Raw genomic sequence first — 12,160 nt, forward strand, 5'->3', positions numbered from 1 at the left:
CAAAGCTGTAAGCCACTCGGTGAGAAATCTTATATTTTTCATAAAACTTTTATTTATTTCCTATTCGAGTGTCATCCATTGAGAGTTAATTCGGTGCTTCGTCAATAGATGTCACGGTTCCAAAAAGCCAAACTATTAACTCAGGAAATACATATTCTCCATTATTTTTGTGTGGGGGTGTTAATCACGTATATTTCTGTCATTCATACATCGGTGCTATTGTCAAAAATGTAATGTCCTTCAATTGTTTATAGGGTATGAAGTCTACTTAAAACGTCTGAAGTAGGTATGAATGCAATGACTGTTCTCAGTTTGTCCAATTTTTACATTTAAATATTCTACCGATTAAGGTAGGCTTCATCGTGTATTTACGTATTTTAACTCATTTGACCTCTTTTTCTTCCGCTAGATCCGCTACCAGTCTGACCCCTGGTATGATACGGCAATATTTAAAGGAACTTTATTCAGAGAGAGGGGAGTCTGAATGACATTTCTATATTGTATTGAGACAGGTGAACACTTTCAGATTTGTTTGTTAACGCTAAAAAAACTCGGACTGCGTAGCATAGCATATTTAACTCTTTTGATATAAATCACATATAGTGTCTGCTACTCCACTTTCACTACAATTGCATAACGCCTATTTCCTACGTACGACCAGTGGCGCAGCGAGGGGGTTTTGGGGGTTAAAATCCCCCGCAGAGCTCAGAGAAATTTTTAAGGTTAACCCATTTTACTTAATTTAATTGATTTTACTAATAGAATAGAGTAAGGATTAATAAAATATCCCTCAGAAAGCCGTAAAACTCACCTTTTTGAACCATTTATCTTTAAAATTTCGCAATTTATTAACCTCGCACCTACCGCTTCTCCTGGTGGTTATACCATACCCCGCACACCCCGGTATTAGTTGCAACTAAACCTCCCCCAGCCTTAATTCCTAGCTGCGCCCCTGCGTGCGATTACAGTCAGCATATTGACCAACTGAGAACACTCATTGCATTCATACTAGAAATATGCCCGGGATTAACAAGCATAAAGAAAAAATAGTCATACGTTTTATGGGGTCTGGGTAGATTTATTTATTTAATTCCAACTTCCCGTAAACAGCACATGAAGGCCTTTACAACGGAGGAATTAACAAAGCACGACGCAAACATCCATGCCCTGGATAGTGACTACCCACCCACGCGGGATTCGAACCCGCGACCTGTGGTTTGGCAGGCGACGACTTTGCCCCAAGGCCACCGAGGCCGGTTTCAAAGATTTAAAGTAATATCGAACGCTTAATAGGTATTAATATTTGAGTTTTGTGGCCCTCTGCGAGAAAAATCCCAATTTTCATCGAACTATTTTGCTTGCTCTCCAATCTACCCCAGCGAGTTAACTCGGAACTTCGTCAACAGATGTCTCTCGGTCACAAAGTGCTTAACTATTAGCTCCGGGGGAAAAAAAGCTTTTTCTCTCGATTTTTGTGGGGAGATTCCCTTTCCCCCAGGATCTGCCACGAGCCTGACCCCGACATAATACGGCAATCCTTCAAAGGAACTTGAGTCAGAGACAGGGACGTCCGGACGAGAGAGATCCACAGGTAGGAAGTATAAATCCCGCTCGGGGTGGGTGAAACAAAAAGGATATAATCGACTCGGGAGCAGCCCCTTCCTTTGAGGAAAGGGATTGCCTTTCTGAGGGACTCCCTGGGACGGACTGAGGGATGGAAACGGAGAGATATAGCTTTTTAGGGCCTGAAAAATCTTTCCTCAGAGGAATAAGATGGACTGAGAAGCGAATGAGCAAGCCAGTCCATTAATATAAAACATTTTTCGCAAACGCCAAGCCAAGGCAATACTTTATCACAAACTCGATTGTTTCAGGCTTGACTTTGTGAACATCCATTGCAATAATAAAAAATAAAATAAATATAAATTATATTATTAATAAAATAAAAAAATGTAAATAATATTATTCATTTTGGCTTTCGTAACCGTCCCCTACCAACTCGTAATAGCAACCAAATAAACAACAAAATAACTATAAAATAACGATTTCTGTACCTGAAAATGTCGCCTCTGCGACGAAACCGGCCGTTTTAAATAAATTGTGTGAAAAATGTACCATACCTTTTTATTGTTTAATACTTTATCATACCTTGAAAATGACAAAGGGTGTCGAAACCATGGTCGGTAATGGAGTTATATTTAAAGTGTACAGACTACGACTTGTTGTGAATTGCATTAGCAAAGAAGGCGTTCATGAACAGGAAGGAGATTATGAGAGAATCGTTACGTAAGATTTTAAAGAAAAGGCCAGTGAAAAGTCTGATGTGGAGTGTAGCCCTCTGCGGCGCGGAAACGTGGACACTGAGGAAGGGGGACGAGAAAAGATTGGAGGCATTCGAAACGTGGGTGTGACGAAGAATGAAGAAGGTTAAGTGGACGGAGTAGAGGAGGAGAAACGAAGAGGTGTTAGACATGGTGGGTGAGGAGAGGCAGCTTCAATATGAGTCACGGAGGAGACAGAAGTTAAGAAAAGAGTCAGTACTTTACGGCAAGGGGATGTTGAAAACTGTACATCTACATCTACATAATACCCTGCAAGCCGCCTAAAAGGCGTGTGGCAGGGGGTGTTAGGACACCAGCCGTATACAGCTAAAAAAATTAGCTCTCTGACGAAGTTGGGACTATTGTTTATAAAAGTCCTTTATGATTCGGGGGAAAAATGAATTCCAATATTTATTCGTTCGGCAAAACATCTCTCTTAATTTATCGCTTCTATCGGACCTGGAAATATAGTGTGGCTCTAATATTATGTCCTCTGTGACGCTCTTAAAGATATCCATTCTCAATTGTTCAAGCAATCTAAGGCTAGCGCGCAGCCTCCGAGTCTTCATCGGCTCCCAGCCTGATTCGCTTAACATCTGGGTAACACTGCTGTACGCCCGTAGCAGTTTTTGACGAAAAATGTAATGGAGGATAGAATGTTAGGTAAACGAGAGAAAAGTAGGAAGATAATAGGATATTTAGAAGTTAGAAGGATAAGCTGAGAATTAACTAATTCCCACCATAAAATGTTTTATTTATGCCTAAGTTGATGGCGTCATAAACTCATTCCGATCGCGTTACCACATTTCAGTTGCTGCAGGGGAGAGGATGCTGAAAAAGGTGTTAGAGGGTAGAATGCTGGGTAATCGAGGGGGAGGAAGGAGGAGAATTGGGATTTTTAGATTGTATGAAAGGGATTAGGCCTTATTATGTATTAAAGAGAGAAGTGGAGAAGGGGAACTGCCGGAATGCTTCGTGAAGCTCCATGCAAACCTACCTCAATCGGTAGACCACTTCAGTAATAATAATAGTTTTAATTTTATCATGGGCAGTTGAATGACATCATAAACAAGAAAAGGCGGAAAAGAATTAAAATGGCACTGTCTGAATTTGTCTCTGTTATTCAAGATAATGGTTTCATTGAAAGGAAACACGAATAAGTGAGAACTTAAAATAATTATTCATTAATTAATCATATAGTAACAACTACTCTGCAAGAAGCCATCAATTAAAGCATTAATTCCTCATTAAAAATGTTATCAAGAGCTAAAATATAGGGAAAAATGTTTGAAAACAGTTTAAAAATGCTATTATTAAAGGGCAAGCGAAATACGAGTTAGCTAATGAGCTCACTTTGGGGCATGATTAGCTAAAAGGTCAACAGAGTGATTCAAGACCCCACAGAGACCAAAAGGGACAAAGGAGACCCAAATTCCTCTTCACTGCTCTAATATAATGTCACGTCCTTCAGGCTAACCTCCCCAACACAACCATATTGTTTTCCAGTGGAACCTTAGAGCGACTGTCTGCCATGCTAAATCAAAATAAAATACTCGTCTATGTACTCACTATTTCGAACTTGGCCATGCTCGGAGAACAACTTTGTAAAAAAGTAAATTACGATTTTCGGAACAAACGAATTACAAAAAGAGTGGATGGGGTCATAATGTGGAAAAGTAATGCACGATTTGAGGAAAAAATGAATTCAAAATTTATGGGAAAACAATTCTATGTTTGCAAATATTTGCATCGCAATGGCTCCTTTGAATTTGAACACTAACGCATTTCCATCCAGAACACTTTATGCTTACGATTGTAAAAAAATTAGGTAAGTTGCTCCTAAGGTCCTTAGTAATCCAGTAAAATATTGATACATCAACTAGTTTCTTCAGATTGACAGTATCATCTATGTAACTACACTGCGTGGTAACGAGGTCAGAACCTAATATTGTTTAATTCATACAATTTTAATTCATGTAATTTTCTGATTTTGTTATGATAAAAGGGTAATTTCCTTCATCAAAGAAAACGAAAGGCATTGATTGCGATTCGTTACCCACCGTTAGTGTATTCATAATATACAAATTATTTGGTTTTAGAAATACCGGTTTAGACGAATGGCAATGGTCAATTTTATCCCCATTTGAAAAAGGCCACATTGGCGCCCATACGATGCCACTCCACGTGACATCACAAGGACCTAGTTTCTATACGAGTAGAGGAGTTTTACATCGTCTGAGATTACTAATGCATGCATGAGGCACAGAGCTCAGGGAAAAATGTCTTAATAATCACCTATTAAAACTGGCTAAGGTCGGAAAGTTTTCTTCATTTGATAAGGTATTAATAATCCTTATTTAAGCCAAGCGCTATCAGCTAGCAGGGTACTCTGCTACCTGCTAGCATCCTGCGTCGTATCAGCGCTCAAAGCCTCGCCCCAAGATCCAGAAACGGAACCAGATCGACGTCACACGGAGTTTTCCCAGCATTCATACTTACGCGTCGCGTTTTCGCGCGCTTGAAAATTTTCACTTTTCATTTAATCGCGAAAAATAGATATCGTCCTCTAAAAATCTGAAAGCGTGAAATACGTACTCCAGGATTAATAATCTTTCGATTTAGGCAATATAAAAATAATAGGAAACCACCCTATTGCATGTATTTTACAGACAGTTGGCGTCTTTTGTAGGCGTGTTCATAATTTGAAGGAAATGTCCAGCGTGGAAAGGTCAATATAAGAGCAGTTTTGGTTTGGGTATATATTTTACTCAATGTCTTCCCTTTCCGTTCTTGCCATGCACCAATCCCTCCACGATAGTCTTCGTCAGACCATCGTGCTACAGACAAATGACCGATTGCCCATAGCTCTAAAACCACAGCTTCTATATCCATATATTTAATAAAACCACATCATCCGTACATATATAAACCATACTCGTCGGTCTCGGTGGCGCCGGGGTACCGTCCCCGACTGCCAACCTAGAGGTCGCGGGTTTGAATCCCGTCTGGGTGGATTTGCCACCATCCAGGGCATCGATGCATGTGATTGTCACACAAGTAAATTGTAAGAGAGGAATATCTTGTCATAATTTAGCTTGTGATATGGAAGATTATTATAATAATTGTATCACCTTTATTAATTCTTCAGGCCGCATTTTTACCCTCTGATTTCTGACCTTTTCCATCTAGTTGTCCTCGTCCTTTTTCTATTATATCTATTTATTATATTTTTTCTTTTTTATTACATTTGTACTCTCTTTAACACTGAACCCTAGCCTTCTATGAAGAGCCAACACTGACCCTGGCTCGCATACATTCACTCTCTTCCACACGGCTGCATTCAATGAATCCATCTCTCGCTGCTCCTCACATTCAGAAGCAACACACTTCGCATTCCCTGCCACACACCTTCACAAACCCTCATTCGCCCGTGCCGACTCGCCGAGCGAACCCTTTGAATCAGCCCACGCTCCCTTTACCCTTTCACGGAAACCATTCGGCCGACTAGGTCTCCCCACCCCAAAAGGACCCTGAAAACCCCGGGGTTGATGAACGCAGCGACGGGGTTTAGCCCACCTCCTCCCCGACCTACCCGGCAAGGGCAACGTCTTGACGTCCTAGGGTCTGGTGTCGGGACGCAGGAAAATAGAGCTGTAATCTCGCGACAAGGTGCGAATTGGGAAAATGAAGGAGGAAATAAAAAATACAAGGAGAGAACACGCAATAGGAACTTCGGAAAAAAGCAAATAAATTTGCACGAAAAAAACACGTCGTGAAAAAATTAATGAATAGTTGCCACCAATTTCCACAAAACCTAGGTACAGAAAATAATTTTACGAAAAGGTTACATAAAGTAATAGTTTTTACTTAAAAAAACACAAATAGCTGCGATAAAGGAACAGAAAATACGTATTCTGCTAAAAATATTGTGTGTTTCAGGAGGAATCCGGGTGTTTCAGGAGGAATCTGCAGGACCAGTGGCGTAGCGATAGGAGAGGTCCAGCGGGTCCGGACCCCCCCCCCCGAAATATAAAAACAATTTTACTTTCCTTCATAAAAGAAAACAAGATGTTGAAAATTCATGACTTTACAAAAGATTTCATTGACAAATTAAAGTTTTTTCGATTATGAAAAGTGTTAAAATTAGTTTAAGACCCTCTATTTAATGTTTTGTTTTTCAGGAATTTTCCCCCTGGTTTTGGACCCCCCTGAACGAAATTCCTGGCTACCCCAACGTGCAAGAACCCATGTTTACAGGACAAACAAAAATCTTAAATTGTCTCCCCTACCACCTCCTGAAGTACTACATATTCCTCCAGAAAAGTCCTGCAGGGCGACACACCAAATTAATGGAAACAATGTGAATTAGCAACCAAAAAATATCTCTAATAGAATAACTCTACGATAAGAAGGCCACATTCCTCGAAACGGAATTGGATAATCCACGAGTCGGAACTCGAAACTTCGCGAAAAGCCCCGCGATTACATAATAAGTGTATTTCGTTGTAATATTTATTAATTTTACTTTATGGTGACTATCTTCTATCACTCATATATCGATTATCCACATAGAACAATTATGTGTGCCATATCGCATCCACACGCCAGCCGCGTCGCCGAACTCTCCGCGACTCTCTCCGTCGGCGGCGCGGCGGCCAGAACCGGATTTGACGGCACGCTCGAAAAAACCATGTAAAATTCGGGGTTGCAAATTGGTGCAAGGTGCACTTTAGATTCACAATGTAGAAGCTTTGTAGAATGACGTGGTAAAAGTCGCATGGCGGAAGTCAGTGGAAGTATCTACTTTTTCTCTACGTTTATGTAAAAAATTGGCTGAAAACAGGCACCATCTTATTGTTATATATTTAAGATTAATAATTACATGGAATCTTTGAAAACCCTCCAAATGGAAAAAAAGATGTGTTAATTAACTTGGCATGTCATATTTGTTAATAAAGCAATCCGTAAAACCACTGCTCGAAAATAAAGTTGGCACTTCTCACAAAAATCGAGGGAGGTTGTTTTTCGCTAGCTTTGTTCAACTTTGACTTCTTATATTGTTAAGGTCAGAGCACAGGAAATAATAAACTGGGAAAGTTATGCAAAATGTGCTTGAGAATATTTATGCGAAGTTTCAATTTCCTAGCTCAAAAAATCAATTTTGAGGTTTTGGCCATCTTTTTTCGATTCCTGTGCGTCCCACTGTGCGTCGGCATAAATGGAATTACCAACACGGTGGGAATCCCGAGAGAAGTTCACCCACAGAATTGTTGCTTCTCTTGCTAAAAGCAGGTGCCTTCACTAGCCAGAAATTAATCTTGGTGGGGCAATAGGGCAACTAAATTTACCAAGACAAGCGTCCCCTTTGAATGCCAGAAGGGAACAATTTCTATAGACCCTTACATTCATAGACAAACTCAAAATTGTAGCAATATGCATGTGTAAACAACAACAACGTTTAATATATTTAAGTGATATTTAACATTTCAGTTATTAAACTTTATCCAACGTTGTGTTTATCTGATAGCACAAAATATTTTTATGGGAAAGCTGAAAAAAATCGGGATTTCTTAATCCCATGTCAACGAACCTTAGAGATTAATTACAAGAACGCTCATGGAGGCTATTAAGTTACTAAATGCCGCGGCCAGGAGTGAAAACCAACCTGCAACACTGTATGAAATATTAAGAAATGTAATATTTAGGAGTATTTTTAATAAAATTCCATTCCCTACATAATACTCCTTCTTTTTGAGCAAAATATTAAATGCAAATAAAATTTATAATTGGAAAAGAAAAAAGCGAATCAGACCCTTCAAGTGATTACGACTTCATAGAGAGTAAATTTACTTTTACAGGAATACAGAAAACTGTTAGGGTCTCAATGGGAAACACTATTCAGGAAGCGAAGGTCATGCATTAGAAAAAGTGGAGTAGGGAAAGACCACAAGGTTAATAGTTGGGCGTGGTGTAGTTTTAGTGGGGTTGCCAGGAGTTTTGTTCGGAGGGGTCCAAAACCAGGTGGTAACATTTTTTTAAACACAGGGTGCTAAGTAGAAGTTTTGAACTATTTTCAACACTTTACAAAATCGGGAAAAACTTCATTTTTCAAAGAAATCTTTTGGAAATTCATGATTTTTCAATATTCTGTAATCTTTCATGAAGCAAAGTAGGTATTTGAGTTTTCATATTTCGGGGGTGGGAGGTCCGGAACCCCGTACCTTTCCCCTCGCTACGCCACTGGTAGTGAAGAGTTTGAACTGTAGATCGTTTAAAGTGCATCGTCAAGCATCGAAAATGCGTAGAACAGGAAAACCTCAAGGCTATTAGATTCAAGAACGCACGTGTAGAAATAGTTTATTTTACCTCAGCTCTGGATAAGCAAATATGTTTTAGAAAGATAAAACAGTTTGTGACTTCACCACGGAGCCACCTATGTGGCCCACATGCATATTTAACCGAAAATATTCGCCCACATCTGCTCCAAGCGGTTGTGCATATTTGCGATGCACTTAACAATACTGCGTTTCGGAGAGGAGCGAGAATGGTTCAAATTCTGAATTCAGACATCCTCCAGGGAATTCTCCGCTCGTGAGGCCATAGGCCATACGCGGTGTTACGAGTTGCTTATATTTTTACGACGAAAATGGAGTGCCTATGTACGGGACGAATTCATTTTTATGTAGCTCACGACCCAGTTCCCCGGGCTGTTTGCGGTGCGCCGTGAATCATGCTTTGATGTAATTCATTTGCTAAAAATTTCGTAAAAAAATGTTTGAATGATTAATTTTATATCCCCCAAAAATATGGGTCAGATATTTGAACTTGTTCTGGCGTCACAAAGAATAAGAGAAATTGTATACCCATAGCACAGAGGAGAATATAATCGCGACATTAAAAAAATAACATAAACATCACTTTTAAGTCGTGAGCTTGGCATGTAGTATCACATATTTTATGCGTAATAAGATGCATGAATGCTTGGTTTTAGTGAAAAGGTCCGCTTTTTTTGCCTCCATACGAGAGTTCCTCTATCATTTTTTTCCATTTTCAAAATTTTTTTCTTTCGTAATAACTCATGAATTTTACCATGAGCCCCAAGGTGAATCATTGCTAACTTTTGTTCGTGCATTCTTGCATGCTGATGAGGATACTTAGTGTTTCTTGAATATTTCACTCCAATGAGTTGACTGACTACAAAATAACGATACATCAACAAAGGTAAAGTTCTCTAAGCTACAAATACCAAGTCTATGCGGTTTATATAACCGGAGTATAAACATATTAATTACTCAGCAATTGATAATAATTAGATAAGTTCCATGAGATGAATGGATGCAAGTGATCATGTGAGGCAAGTTTAATTTTTCAATTATTTTTATTTATACAATAATTTTAAGTTCACCCAACATGAAAACAAATGAATAGGGTAAACTATTTTCACGATATTCATAATTACAATCATAATGCAAAAAGATCTAAAAGTACTAATGATTACCAAAACAATCAATATCGGCTAAATGTCACATACAAAATGATGTCGAAATTCATAATGTTATCAACTAAATCTGTCCACGAAACATTTCCTTTTGTAAGTTAACATTAATTAATTCACTTGAAACTGTATTAAATGAGATGGATATCCTACTAATAGGTGCATTCATACAATAATTTGAATACACATTTCTTACATAGAATGTCCTTTTTAGCCACACTTTGAATGCAATACATTCCTTCAGAACCTTGAAATGGAGTGTAAGCATATGATAATTTCGGAAAGGCATTCATGATCAACGATTTTCATCTGACGTCAAACCATTTGTAGGTGAATTTTCACCATATAAAATCGCCATTGAGATCAATTCCCGAGGTGAGGAAAAAACTAACTGATCATAGTAATAGAAAATTCGATTAAAATCGAGTTTTATTCGTCAAAGATCGAGGAAATAGAGATCAAGCAATGATCTACGAGTTTCGATCCAAATTAGATTTCCAACTTCGATCTTGAACATTTGGTTTGAACTCAACAGCGTCACTATCTTCCAATGATAAGGTTTTACGTCCCATGGGAAAGACACTCCTTAAGGTCGGTAAAATTGAAAAGGCACCCCTTTGATAATCAAGAGAGCATTTTATTCACTAGGCATTTCTTAAAAATTTTAGTGAATCCGAATGGTGATCCCAAAACTTCATTGTGCGTGCATTTGAAAATTTTTACTACTTATAATTCAGGCACGTTTTCTTAGTAGATTTTTTCTACTACTCAAATGTGAATTTCGAGTGTTTGTCGAATTGATAATACATATGTTTTTGTACAAACTGTTTTTTGAAGAACTGTCGAATTTTTCGTTTAATAGATCTTTTGGCTCAAATTTCGATTTTTGTTGAAGTTCGATGTTCGATTTTTTTATTTCGATTGAAAGTCGATTGCTCGAAAACTCGGACACTTTTCCATCACTAACAAGTCATCTCTGCAAAGTGAATATGTCCGAAGACGGGAAATCTACATGAAAATTAAAGTTGGAAGGAAAAGATCTCCTGAACCGGGTTTCGATTGCCTTCGGCAATCATCTATGGGGAGGAGAAACACGCGTTATCTTCCAGCGGTTGGGAGATAACTTGTCATCACTGCAACTGAACCCATCACTCTAAGGCTAGCCCTCGGTGGAATAATGCCTGTTCCTCCTCCCAATGGATGATTGCCAAAGGCAATAGAAAAACTGGTTTCGGAGATCTTTTCCTTCGAACTTTCATTACCAATCGGATTTACTACCTTTAGAAAAATTATACAGAACCAATTACTAACTCAACTTAATTATTCTTCTTCCGCAAATATTCACCCATTTATGACACTGATGTCCTTCATCGGCTGTTAGAAAAAATAAAAATATTTCATCGCATGAATTCTCCATTCTAGTTAGATTTCGTCTCGTACTGGTAGCGCTTTCTTTAAAGTCAATTCGATAACATTATGCCGTCTATGAACTTCAAAAGCGTGATATTCAACCCCACCGGGAACTTCAGGATCCGAGCCATAAACTCGAGAGCTAAAAGCTTCAAAATTACAAATCATTTCGTGAGAGGCTATTTCACGTTCCAGCATGACAGAAAGCGGCTTTCCATAAAGATGAGCTTTCGAATTCAAAGCTTCGAGAATACAAGAAGTTTTTCAGGGTGTAGGAGAGGGTTCTCCCTGGCCCTTGTTATTAAAAATTATACAGAAGTTGAAAGGACGATGCATTTCACATCTTGTGCATTATTCATATCTGCCCCAGCGTTGCAACGAAAGGTTAAAGGGGATCAATTCTCAACGGAATAGATGTCAATGTTTAAGTTGTGACGCTAGTAACTTCTTGCTAGGTAACCCGTGCGGAAAAATTGGCACTTTCAATTACATTTTATTTTTGATATTTCTGGCTGCTTATGCTACGTTTCTTTGCTTTATTTATGGATTTAACAGGTTTTCAATTTTTTTTAAGGTTAGAATTAAAACGAATTTGTGGAGACGATATCCGTCGAGCGAGAAATCGGCATGGAAAAAAATCGAAACTTTTAAGTCAAATTAATGGGTAAATCGCGAAATTTGAGATTAAGATTGTATTTTTCATCAAAAGCTGGTGAGTTAACGTTTAAAATGATACCCCATTTGTCAGGGTAGGTGCAGTATTAACGGGAAACATAAGGAATGACAGAAAAAGACCTTTCTACAATAATACATATGATTGTAGTCACGATGTTATAAAATATTAACAGAAAATGATAATTTCCACAGTTTTATACAAAACTCCACTACCGACTATGGTTTTGGTAGCTACGTCGTTTTCAAGGTCGATTGTTGA

This window comes from Ischnura elegans, chromosome 12, assembly GCF_921293095.1.
Source record: "Ischnura elegans chromosome 12, ioIscEleg1.1, whole genome shotgun sequence".
Classification (NCBI taxonomy): Eukaryota; Metazoa; Arthropoda; class Insecta; order Odonata; family Coenagrionidae; genus Ischnura; species Ischnura elegans.